Genomic DNA, 13,724 nt, shown 5'->3' with positions numbered 1-13,724 from the left:
AATACCCCAAGGTAAAAAAGTTATACATTGATCATAACAATGTAAGTACATTAAGTATTAAATGCAAAACTCATATCATAGGGTAAGGGATCATACATTTAAGACAGAGATGAGGAAGAATTTCTTCTCCCAGAGGGTTGTGAATGCATGGAATTCTTTACTGCAGCGGGCTGTAGAGACTGGGTAACAACGTATATATGAGTCAGAAATAGATTTTTACCAGTGAAGGAATCAAAGGTCATGGGGTAAAGGCAGGAAAGCATTATCAGATCAGCCAAACTCTCATTGAACAGCAGATCAGACCCACTGGGTTAAACGGCTTACTTCTACTGCCACATTTTATGATCTTATAATTCCACATTTCACAAAGTGTGGATCAAACATACTTTGTGGCTTCGCAAAACGTATGTAAGCCTGGTACACAGAATCAATACAAACTCTGCTAGTGTGCTTACACTGGCATGGGAGCAACTGTCATTTAGCTCACCTCCATCTTCTTTAGGGATGGGCAGTAAATAAGGGCCTGGCATATTGCCCACGTCACATGAAAGAATACATTTTAAAAGGATTTGACAAGTGACAATGACTTGAGTCTGGAAGACTCCATCAGCAGTGCTTACATAACACTTTATACGCAATTGATTTGTAAATGATGCAAGAAACTATTATCACTCTTAGCTGCTCAGAGGGAGCATAATGCATAGGAATTAACCAAAATGGTAACAAAGGCTATCAATGTAGCATTGTGGCTGTTTAATAAAGCAACCTCCAATCTGCTAATTAATTATTTCTGTGCTAGCCGATATATCTGTAGGGGGGCAGTCATGACAGACTTTGCTAATCAGTAAATCTCTAATAGTTAGTTCTAGACTTGTAATCCCTAGTAGAATTTGCTGAAAAATAATATTCTCCATTCTGATAATGATCTTCTCTACACTGTCATTGTTCTGACGTTCTTAAACTTTTCTGGCAAACAAAAGACCCACTCATGAGATTTGATTTGGAGAGTGGTGACTCTTGTTCCAGTGTCACGGCAATGGGTCTAGTGGCCAGCTGTACCAGGCCCGTGACTGACCACTTGGCAAGAATCATAGTATCCTCACAGTGTGGAAACAGGCCCATCGGCCCAACAAGTCCACACCGACTCTCAGGGCATCCCACCCAGACCCATGCCCCTGTAATCCACCTAATTTACACATCCTTGAACACGACGGGCAAAGAAGGACTGTAAAGTTGAATTTTATTTCTTTCTTTATTTATTTTTCTGCCTTTATATTCTATGTTTCGGTTTATTTTTCTGTTTTAAGATGCTGCCAGAGAGTAGCGACACTTTTCACATTTTTTTAAACAAACTACATATGACAATAAATAAATGAAATCAAACCAAAAGCAGCATATGCCAAAAAGTTTACTTTTCTGACACTGGAATTAAAAATGCTCTTGTCAGTTAAAGTTATGATGGGATCAACCTGTTTCAGTTGCACATTGAAGACAATTTGAAATCTGTAGATCTGCTTATTCTATTCATAATAAGAAATTTGTTGGGTTTCAGCTGGTACATTATGTGAATGCTTAGTTCAATGCAAAACAAAAACTTAAAGTAATTATGCCAAACTTATAGTAAATTATATGAGAATGCAGTAAAGAAAAAGTATGATTCCAGCTTCTATTTTTCAAACTATATTTTAGTTAATCTTTAAAATAAATTCACCAACGGAAGGTATAAACTGAAATTGCATCTATAACTTCAAGATGAAGATTATAGAATGCATACAGTGCGGAAAGAGGCCCTTTGGCCCATCAAGTCCACACCGTCCCTCAGAGCATCCCACACAGACCCATCCCGCCATACCCCACTTAATCTACACATCCCTGAACACTACGGGCAATTTAGCATGGCTGATCCACCTAGCCTGCTCATCTTTGGACTGTGGGAGGAAACCGGAGCACCCGGAGGAACCCCACACAGACATGGGGAGAATGTGCAAACTCCACACAGACAGTCGCCCGAGGGTAGAATCAAACCCAGGTCCCTGGTGCTATGAAGTAGCAGTGCTCACCACTGAGCCACCGTGCTGTCCCCAAAGAAAACTTTAATTTTTAAAGGAGAGCACGTTTTAAAATCTAATCTAAATAGGTCAATGAAGCAAATTATATCAATTTATAGTCAACACATAGTGCAGCTGGTGGAACACAGCAGGCAAGGCAGCATCAGAGTAGTAGGAAAATCGACGCTTCAGGTCGGGACCTTTCCTCACAACACATAGTTCCGACTTGAAACATCAGCTTGCCTGCTCCTCTGATGCTGCCTGGCCTGCTGTGTTCCTCCAGCTCCACACTGTGTCAACTCTAACTCCAGCATCTGCAGTTCTTGCTAGCGTTTTATATGCTGGGTGCTGTTGATGCTCAGAGGCACAAGAGCATATGAAGCTTGTACAGGAGGTAAACCATTCAGCCAATCTGAAGTCATTTACCTGTAAACATGCTAAAGTACTGCATTGTACCATTTCATTGATTCTTAAATTATTCCAGTCTTTTTAAAAATTCTTCCTGCGCTCTATCTACCAGCACACTGCATGTTATCTTCAATCTTGATCTAGAATATAGTTTCCTCAAGTCAGTCCAAATGATATCTTTTGCTCAAATGAACCTGCACTCCCTTGGCCCACTTTCAGAATAGACCATAGGAGAGAAATATTGTGAATAGTTTAGAAACAGCTTGGAATAGACTCAATTGTAGTTTTATAATTATTATTAGAAAATAACAGAACCAAAGGAAAAAACACATATTTATTGCCTATTTTACAGTGTCATTTTAATATTAAGAAATTGTTTTCTTATTGTCAACCTGGGAACAAGAAAGGAGTGGACAGGGTTCCAGAGATAGTAGGAACTGCAGATGCTGGAGAATCTGAGATAACAAGATGTAGATTACAGCACAACTTTCCTTGATACAGGTTGCTGAATTGCAGTTTCTAAAGGTTACTAAGCCCAATTGTTAAATGGGTATGAATCTGTTGTATTTGCTGCAGATCATGAGAAATCTAACTAGGTATCAAATAAAATAGAAGACAGCAAGATCTACCAATGCTGGAGTCAGAGTCGACAGTGTGGAGCTGGAGGAACGCAGCAGGTCAACCAGCATCAGGGGAGCAGGAAAGTCATCGTTTTGTGTCACAACCCTGATGAAGGCTCCTCCAGCTCCATGCTCTGTCAAATAAAGTGTTTATTCTAATGAGTGAAGACTGAATATTTTAATGGCAGAGTTCCACAATGAAAATAAAATTTAACAATTGGTCTCATTAGCAGCTTGGCACAATTCCTTAAATCTACATGTGCTACAGATCTCTTCACCTTTTCAACTGCAGTAAAATGATGTGGAGGTGCCGGTACTGGACTGGGGTGGACAAGGTCAGAAATCACACAACACCAGGTTATAGTCCAACAGGTTTATTCGTAAACACAAGCTTTTGGAGTCTCGCTCCTTCTTCACCTGAACATGTACTGAGGCTCCAAAAGCTTGTGTTTTCGTATAAACCTGTTGGACTATAGCCTGGTGTTGTGTGATTTCTGATACAGTACAATGAGTCTAACTTTCTCCAGTGTCTCAAGATTAAAGCTTTTATCCTTGATACGACCTTGGCAACTCTGTTCTGTCTTGTCAGTGTGCAGAACGGTGGCCCTAATGATTTCAATATACAGAAGTTCACCATTATAAATAACATATTGACTAAGGCAAAGGGATTAAGCATTTGAGTACTTACATCCCTCCATGGAAAGCTATGCATTCCTGAAAACATCTTGCAGCCAACTAATCCTATCCCAATTGTAGAACAACCAGCTGCTTCCAAGAGTAGTCATTATGGCTAAATTCAGAGTTTGGCATGAGAACCATCAGCTAATTAGGCCTGTATCGAGTAGCCAATCTCATCACCCCGACCAGGAGAAGAATCACAGTACCCAATTAAAGCACGAGTTCCCGGTGTCATTGTAAAGGCCATGCAACATTTTTTTTAACTGCAAAGTCTGGTTCAGAGCTATCATCACCTTATAAACACACTCATTTCCATGACCAAATGCAAGATAGAATAAAAGATTGGAAAGGTAAAGTGTGAGATTATATGAGGCTATATGACAGTATTGAAGAAAACAAGGATTAGGGTTGGTCTTCTAGTTGCAGTGGGCCTCACTCAGTGCTGATTCCACCACCAACTTCTCCCCTATCACCATACACAATATTTCAGAATTTAGCCTATTGTTATCTTTTTTTTTTCACAAGAGCTTCAATGTATTAAATAAATGCACGAATATCCGTTACACAAAATTAAAATATTCATGGGAACAAATTATGTTGTCCTTGGTATAATCCATCTGCATTAAACTGAGTGCAGAACTAATATATTCAGGCAGCATCAGAAAAGGTACTTTGATTTATTTAGATTAATTAAATGGCAAGGTAATGTATTCCCATGGTTACAGAGTTATGATAAAACAATAATTGGATAAACAGAAAGATTTGAGAGAAATTGACAGTGACACAATTCTGATCGATGTGATTTACTAGGTGTGTGCTTCAGATCTCAGGCCTGTTCCTGCTCAGAAACAGCCTCATTCAACACGTTTATTTAAGTGCCTGTCCGCGTACTGGTCTACGGGTTTCCAAAGCCATAAAGACTAACTGCACTCGACCTACAATTGCTAAAAATAATGGAAGTTAAGTCTTGCTACAAAAACCCTTGGGACACTCTCAGCGGAACATTGATGCTGCCAGATCATGATAAATACTGCACTTGTTGCATGTTTGTCTAATGGTTCACGTAAGCATAAAAATCAGGGAAATAACCATGGGCTGGTTTACCACACTAGCTAGGCTTTGACTAGAATTGGAAGTGGGCCAATTTGAAAATGAACCCCATGTAAGCCAGCGCTATCCTGCTTCTGAACCAACTTTGTTCAGCGACATGGACACAGCTGATAGCCGACGCAGCTCACTATGTCACAAATTGAGTTCCATAAAGAGGTCAACTCAAACTTCTAGAAATTTCTGAAGAAGGGTCTCAACCTGAAATGTCAGCATTCCTGCTCCTCTGATGCTGCCTGGCCTGCTGTGTTCCTCCAGCTCCACACTGTGTCAACTCAAACTTCAGGGGCTCGGACAGGCTGTGGCCAGGCTAGATGGCCAGGAATACCCGTGGCTTCAGTGCATGATCCTGCAGTCATGGCTCAGTCACACCACCCTCATTTAGATAGCTATTGGTTCATATCTTCATCTAAAGAGCTTGCAACCATCATCAATGCTTCAGGTAGTGCCATCTTGCAGATGATACATTATACTTCATGATAAGCTTGGATAAGGTAGATGAAGCATTCCCATCAACTGACAGTCCACAAGGCAAGATAGCAGAAGAGCCTGTCAGAGCTCCTCTGCTCCACCTGTTCTTTCTTTTCTTTTTCCTTTTATTCCCTCTTTTCTTTTACTTCTTCTCTCCGCTCAGCATTGGGGGCAAATTTGGGCGCAGCAGCAGGTGCGGCAGCAAACCCCCAGAGCATACCCTGTGCACCCTGGAGCATCGTGTGGACTATTAGACCTGGAGAAGCGTGTGGGCTCTGAGCCCTGGAGTGTGCATGGTGTGTGAGCCCTGGAGCAGCATGTAGGCTGTGAGCCCAGAAGCAGCATGGGGGCTGTGAGCCCTGGAGCAGGATGTGGGCTGTGAGGTCTGGAGCATGCGTGGTGTGTGAGCCCTGGAGCAGCATGTAGGCTGTGAGCCCAGAAGCAGCATGGGGGCTGTGAGCCCTGAAGCAGGATGTGGGCTGTGAGCTCTGGAGCAGGATGTGGGCTGTGAGCTCTGGAGCGTGCGTGGTGTGTGAGCCCTGGAGCAGCGTGTGGGCTGTGAGCCCTAGTGCAGCGAGTGGGCTGTGATCCCTGGGGCAAAGTGTGGGCTGTGAGCCCTGGAGCGTGCATGGTCTGTAAGCCCTGGAGCAGGATGTGGGCTGTGAGCCCTGGTGCAGCATGTAGGCTGTGAGCACTGGAGCATGCATGGTGTGTGAGCCCTGGAGCAGTATATGGGCTGTGAACTCTGGAGCAGTGTATGAGCTGTGAGCCCAGAAGCAGCGTATGAGCTGTGAGCCCTGGAGCAGGATGTGGGCTGTGAGCCCTAGAGAAGCTTGTGGGCTGTCAGCCCTGGTACAGCATGTGAGCTGTAAGCCTTGGAGCAGGATGTGGGCTGTGAGCTATGGAGCAGGATGTGGGCTGTGAGCTCTGGAGCAGCGTGTGGGCTGTGAGCCATAGAGAAGCATGTGGCTGTGAGCCCTTGTGCAGCATGTGGGCAGTGAGCCCTGGAGCAGGTTGTGGGCGGTGAGCCCGGGAGCAGGATGTGGGCTGTGAGCCCTAGAGCAGCGAGGAGCGGTAAGCCAGGAGCAGGATGTGGGCAGTGAGCCCTGGAGCAGGATGTGGGCTATGAGTTATGGAGCAGGACGTGGGCTGTGAGCCCTGGAGCAGGTTGTGGGCGGTGAGCCCGGGAGCAGGATGTGGGCTGTGAGCCCTAGAGCAGTGAGTGGGCTGTGAGCCCTAGAGCAGCGAGTGAGCTGTGAGCCCCAGAGCAGCGAGTGAGCTGTGAGCCCCAGAGCAGCGAGTGAGCTGTAAGCCAGGAGCAGGATGTGGGCAGTGAGCCCTGGAGCAGGATGTGGGCAGTGAGCCCTGGAGCAGAATGTGGGCTATGAGCCCTGGAGCAGGATGTGGGCTATGAGTTATGGAGCAGGACGTGGGCTGTGAGCCCTGGAGCATGCATGGTGTGTGAGCCCTGGAGCAGCGTGTGGGCTGTGAGCCCTAGAGCAGCGAATGGGCTGTAAGCCCAGGAGCAGGATGTGGGCAGTAAGCCCTGGAGCAGGATGTGGGCTGTGAGTTATGGAGCAGGACGTGGGCTGTTAGCCCTGGAGCATGCATGGTGTGTGAGCCCTGGAGCAGGATGTGGGCAGTAAGCCCTGGAGCAGGATGTGGGCTGTGAGTTATGGAGCAGGATGTGGGCTGTGAGCCCTGGAGCAGGGTGTGGGCTATGAGCCCTGGTGCAGGATGTGGGCTGAAGGCTTGGAGCAGTGTGTGGGCTGTGACCCCTGGTGCAGGGTGTGGGCTATGAGACCTGGAGCAGCATGTGGGCTGTGAACCCTGGAATAGCATATGGGCTATGAGCTCTGGAGCAGGGTGTGGGCTGTGAGCCCTGGAGCAGGGTGTGGGCTGTGAGCCGTGGAGCAGGGTGTGGGCTGTGAGCCCTGGAGCAGGGTGTGGGTTGTGAGCCCTGGAGCAGTGTGTAGGCTGTGAGCCCTGGTGCAGGAAGTGGACTGTGAGCCCTGGAGCAGATTGTGCACTGTGAGCCAGGCACAGTGTGTGGGCTGTGAACCCTGGAGCAGCGTGTGGGCTATAAGCCTTGAAGCAGAATGTGGGCCGTGAGCCCTGGAGCAGCGTGTGGGCTGTGAACCCTGGAGCAGCGTGTGGAGTGTGAGCCAGGAGGAGGATGTGGGCTGTGAGCTCTGGAGCAGGATGTGGGCTGTGAGCTCTGGAGCGTGCGTGGTGTGTGAGCCCTGGAACAGCGTGTGGGCTGTGAGCCCTAGTGCAGCGAGTGGGCTGTGATCCCTGGGGCAAAGTGTGGGCTGTGAGCCCTGGAGCGTGCATGGACTGTAAGCCCTGGAGCAGGATGTGGGCTGTGAGCCCTGGTGCAGCATGTAGGCTGTGAGCACTGGAGCATGCATGGTGTGTGAGCCCTCTTGAAGCAAGATGTGAGCTGTGTGCACTGAAGCAGGATGTAAGCTGTGAGCTCTGGAGCAGTGTGTAGGCTGTGAGCCCTGGAGCAGCCTGTGGGTTGTGAGTCCTAGTGCAGGATGTGGCTGTGAGTCCTGCAGCAGCGTACGGTCTATGAGTCCTCGAGCAGCACAGACAAGCAGCCCCACTGCATCATGCAGGCAGTGGATCCCAAGCAGATATCGGCACAGGAGATGCAGTACTGGAAGTTACCTTGGAGAAGCTGAGTGCTGGTATGGAGCGGTCTCGGGCTCGGTGTGGGGAGTAAGGACGGCTGTTGGGCTGGCGGCTGGCGCGAGCAGTCAGACCGTGTGCCCAGGCCATGTGCTGAGCTCTTACGTTGTAATGTCCATTTGAAATTTCCTGTCTCATTATAATGTCAACCCTACAATGATGTCCTATTTTTAACTTATTTTTCAACTTTGTAAGTAATGCAATTACTTTGATTTCACTGCTGTATCCAAGGATTGCATCTAGGCATTTGTACTTAAGATGGTGCCATAAAAAAATAGAGGTTGTAAAGCTTTTCAGTGCACTCCTATAATGGAGTGTACGTGACAATAACAGGATATTGTATTGTACTGTAGGGGCCAGCGGGCACAGATTTAAGATTTTCACAAGTGATGTAAATGGGTTGACAGGCAAAACTTTTTTAAATGCAGTGAGAGTTCGCGAAATGATTTCAATAGGCACTTGAAAGAAGTCAATCTGCAGGGATACAGTGGAACAATAGGGACTGACTGGACTATTTAGTGGAGTTCCAGCGTAGACTAGATAGGTCAAATGTCTTTCTTCAGCAAGTTAACTGACTGTAAAGAGCAAACCTCCATGGTGATGGAGGTGACTCCAGAGACCTTTGTAAAGGTGGGCAGAACCTGGATGTGGAAGCCTTCCACCACTTCAGACAGATCACTTGTATGAATATGAGGCGGTGGAGGTGGTGGTGGGGGGTGCTGAATTCACAATTTGAATGGCAGCCTCAACAGGTTGTAAAAGATGTTTTGATGCAGTTATTGCATGGAACATTTTCTCCTTTGTAGCATAGAACTGGAGTAGGGGTGAATGTTGTGGAAGCTTTTCACTGTGCACTCCTCAGATCACATGGAAGAAAGCCGAATTTCAAAGAGAACAACAATTTATATTGCATGAGAAAATGTATTTTTTCGGGGAGAAGTGAACTTTGATTGGCATCTTCTCCTTAGCATTGCCTTGATCAGTGAACGATTGTCCCCAATGCTTTTAATTAATTCAAATATGAGTACAACATCTGGATCGGTTATCTTCACTGCAGATCCCTGCATGCCAATATATTTATTGGTTAAGAATCTTACATCGGTTGTTAGTGCAATTTTTACCACACTCAGAAAATTCAGCAAATCCTGTCAAATTGTGGAATTACATGTAATGGTAGACATGATGTTCTGAGTTTGAAAGCATGGTCTGTACTTTGCCTATTGTAATCAGCTGGAGGGATATGTTGTTTGATACAATCTGTCAATTGTTGGAATGTGTGGTCAACATATCAGGCATTGCACCAGCACAGAAATTACCGTCAAACTTTGCTCATTTATAGACAGAACATATCTTTGGTTCAGCAGCAGCATTCAATTAGCGAAAAGTAGCAATCATGTTGTTAATGAAGAACATCAGTGGGAAGCATTAAACTTCAGTGTTGAACAAGCATTTATGATGTATTATCCTTGAAGGGCAATTTGAGGTGTGCTAGAATCCTTTCTGCTCTGTTAGTGGCAGACTTAGGTCCATTCATGAACATGTGAGATATCCAGTGAGTAATGTTCTGATTATAGTAACCATTGTCTCACAGGAGAGCTTTAGCATAACATTCCCACAGTGAGGAAATGTCTCAGGCATACTTACAAGATTGCCAATAAGGCTAATCTTATACTATGTAGCTCAGAGGTCTTGTGGCACACTGGTAGTATCCCCACCTTGGAGCCAGATGTTCCAGTTCAAGCCCCACCTGGCCCAGATGTCTGAACTGGTTGATAAAAAATATCTATGCCCAATGTGGTGTTTTAAGAAGGGAGAATAGGGGTTGGATGGGTGCACTGACTGGTACAGGAGGTTGTGGGATGCTGAGAGATAAGACAGGTTTAGGCTAGATGTAGCCCACTGTTTCTGAACAAACTGGGACAAAATCCTCCATAGAATCGAGAAGGGTCTTCTAAACAGCCAAGCCTAGCACTGAGACAGTTCCAATCCTGGCTCTGACTACCCACCTCTACAAAAATCCAGCCGTGTGACATTATGACAGTATTCCACCAATCCTTGCTGTTTGTGGGAACATGTGCAAAAATATCGATTTCATTTCCTACATTAGAACAGAAACTTCCAACAATATAACTGACTGGTAAGGACATTTGGCCATTGCAAGGTTGGAAAAGGTACTATTTAAATATATGTCATTGTTTCTGAAACATTTCTTAAATAATCAGAAGAGTTGGTGAAATTCTTGGTGACGTGCTCTAACCTTTAGCTGTGACATTTGATTTCGCTGAAGTGATGAGTTATAAATGGAAGCTGACCTGTAAATGGAATGGATTTTTATGCAGCTCAGCTGAAATAACAAGTATCAATCAGTGACTGAAAAAATCCAGCAAAACATTGGTGTTTCACAGAAGATGATCAACAATTTCCGCCTTTTTTTTGTGACCACTGTACACCAGTGGTCTTGATCATGAGGGTAACTTCTTCAGAGAATGCAGACAAAACTAATTCAATTGCAGCATGTTATTTACTGTGTTGTTGCTGGTCAATCTGTAACATTGGAGTCAGAATGCCTTTGTCAAGAAATCAGCAAATAGAGCTACAGTGTCATACTGTCAGCATCAGGTAACAAAAGCTGGTTAGTCATCGGCCAATGTATCATTCTACAATTAGCAAATGTTTGTGAATAATGTTAGCAGGATGTATGCAGGACTAAACAGATATAAAAACTTCCCTAATAAGAAGTTGGACCGCAATAACAAAAACATCTATTTGTATTCAACTCTTACAAAAGGAACAGATGGGGGAAAAAATGACTACATCAACAGCATTTTATTATTAGACAACTAAAACGATCATTGTGCAATTGAAACTGTAAATGGGCATAGCTAATTAAAACATTTGCAATCTTTTTATTACACTCTGAAGAATTTGATGAATCTAATTAAATTAAAAAGAAATAGGTTTTATTTGGGTAAAATATTCACTGAATGAGATGGCTAATTCGATTGGCACCTCATCCCCTACCGTAAACGTTCACCCCCTCGAACAGTGGCAGCTGTGTGCACTATATACAAGTTGCCCAGCAGCACCTCATCTAGGTTCCTGAGACCACATCTTTCAAATGCATGGCCTTTACCACTTAGGTGGGCAAGGGTAGGAGGTGGACGGAAATATCATCACTCTAAATTCTCCTCCAAGTCACAGACCATGGTATTGAAATAAAAGTTTCAGTAAAAATGAAATATGTATCAGAAATCATCAGACACTTTTAGGAAGCTTTCTTCCAGGTCAGCTGCAAGCATTTTCACTTCATTGTTCAGCACAAAATTGGAAATTAACTCATATTACAGAACTCTATTGTCTGCTGAATTAATTTGGCATCCACTGACCCATACTGGAAATATAAGCGCGAGACTAACTACTGTGTATTTGTAGTAGCAAAAATTCCAAGAAAATTCATGGGTGCATTCATTCAGACAAACATGGACACTAAGGGAGGTAGTGTTAGGAATGCTAATCCAGAATATGGTCAAATTGATGGATTTAAAGGAAGGTCATGAAGGAAGAGAGGTACTCAACAGGCAGAGGGATTTATGGAAGGATTATCAGGTCATGGGCCAAGAAGACTCGCTAAGGCCATCAATGGTGGGGTGAAAGTTGTGGGCAATGGGCAAGAAGCCAGAGTCAGAGGAATGAAGATTTCTGGGGGGAGGGTCTGGGAGATTGTAGGGTTGGAGGAGAATGCAAAGATAGACTTAAACAGATTAGCTTTAATAATGTTAATCAACTCAAATCTCCCAGAATAAATATATTGTGCAGAAAGTGCTACAAATTTATATATAACCTTTTATGGAATTATTCAAAGATTCTCTTGGCAGTGAGCAGTTGATAGCTGATGACAGCTGACAGATTAAATCTGTACTCCATTCAAGTCTTTAAAGTAAAGTGGTTGTCAGAGAATTCTTTGGAATCTCACCTGCATTTATACATAGAAATATACTGATCACACGTCACTATTGTGAAAAGTGTCTGTAAGACTTCATGAATCACAGCATCCACCAGATAGTGTGGTTGCCAGGTCAGATATTGTTTATTTCAGAAACCTTATCATTTAGTTTGTTTAACTACAGAAGAAAATCACACAAAATATCTTGGCCTAAAACAATTAATACACTGAAAATAGGACTGTAAACATTGGTAGAAAATCTCTGTTGTGGTTGTAATTTGAGGTCTTACAGGTGAAGTTTAAATTATATTGTTTGCCATCTTCCCATTTAAGCAAGGAGGAAATTTTAGTTGACATAGTCTTTGTTCCAAGCATGCCCTGTGACACTTTAGCACTTTAAAATTATCCCTAGTTTTACCAACGCAGTCACATTTTTCATCTGAAGTGACCAGTCATAACTAGCTTAATTATTGGATTTGACAGTTAAAAATGAGAGAAATGAACTTTCAAATCTTCTAGACTCAGACTGTTCTTGAAACAACATTGAGAGATATGAGCCTTGATAGGGTGAAGTGTAAAGAAGACAGATTTCAGATCAGTATGAGAGCTGATGTCAAGCCAGCTGACCTCAGGGGCAAAAACATGTGAAAAACACAGGGGCTTAAAAACAAAACAGAGACATCGCTGTTTTAAATAACAAGGGGAGCATGATGTTGAAAAGATCAGTTGCTGGATTTTCCTTCCCATTTAATTACTGAAATGTCCTCATCAGTTTATTGGTCATTGGGCCCTGCCCTCAGTTCCGTAAAGGAACAGATCCAATAACACTAGTGGCACCATGCTTTCTCAAGTTTCAGAAAATAGTACTGACACTGTGGCTAATTCAAATATGCAAAGGCATGTGGGCTGTGTTGATACAAGCCGAATAGCATGTTAGATTAAAAGGTGGCAGAAAAATGACAATGTAGGTGGAAGTTATGGGCTGAGATACAATGATGAGTAGATAAAGGTCTGTGTTTATTTGAGAACAAATGAACTAGATGTGGTTAATTTCTGAGCACTAAAGAGATTTCAAGGAGCTGAATAAGAAGCAGAGCCTTTAGAGTTGTCTGCACTCTATGTGCAGGACCAGACAGCAGAAGAATGACGAAAATTGTCAAATGATGGTTGGGAAAGTGATTCACAAAAGAGGATGGCAGAATGGGAGTATTGTCTCAGACTGTCATAGTTGACTTGCTGGCTAATCACCACCCTTTTCTCTAGTGTAAGAAATTGCTGTGAGGGTTTTAAGTAATTATCAAAAATAGCAGCTGAGGATATATCCTCAACTACAGCAGATAGCCAATGAGACCACCTGAGGGACCACATGGGGACAAGTTCCTGACACTACTGGAATGTATCTGACTTCTCATGGCCCAATCCTCTTGCTCTTTCCATACCCTCTCACAGAATCTGGAGGCCAGCAGATACATGATGTGTCTCATCAGCCAAATGCGTTGGTAGCCATCAACATTCTTTGTTTCAAAATTGTCAGATGCTTTAGAGAGCACCTCTATCATGAGGCACCTTCACAGTCACCTCTCTGCCTTAGCAGCGCCTGATTGTTCCTCTGGACGTCCAGCCCTATGGACCATGTGAGTACAATTCTTGCCTTGGGTGGCTGTTCGCCCACCACCAAATATTGGATGGCCAACCAGTGATGGCCTCTAAATGGATCACCTCTGATAAAGGTTGTGACATTGCATGGCTAGTCAA

General features: G+C 44.0%; 1 protein-coding gene across 2 annotated transcripts in view; it reads right to left on the bottom strand.

Annotated features, from left to right (window-relative positions):
* Positions 1-13,724, bottom strand: part of LOC125464155 (voltage-dependent L-type calcium channel subunit beta-2-like) — a 330,964-nt gene that overhangs the window by 278,365 nt on the left and 38,875 nt on the right. The gene's annotated exons all lie outside the window — the stretch shown is intronic.

Source organism: Stegostoma tigrinum, chromosome 2 (assembly GCF_030684315.1).
Source record: "Stegostoma tigrinum isolate sSteTig4 chromosome 2, sSteTig4.hap1, whole genome shotgun sequence".
NCBI lineage: Eukaryota > Metazoa > Chordata > Chondrichthyes > Orectolobiformes > Stegostomatidae > Stegostoma > Stegostoma tigrinum.
This window is presented reverse-complemented; position numbering and strand designations above follow the sequence as displayed.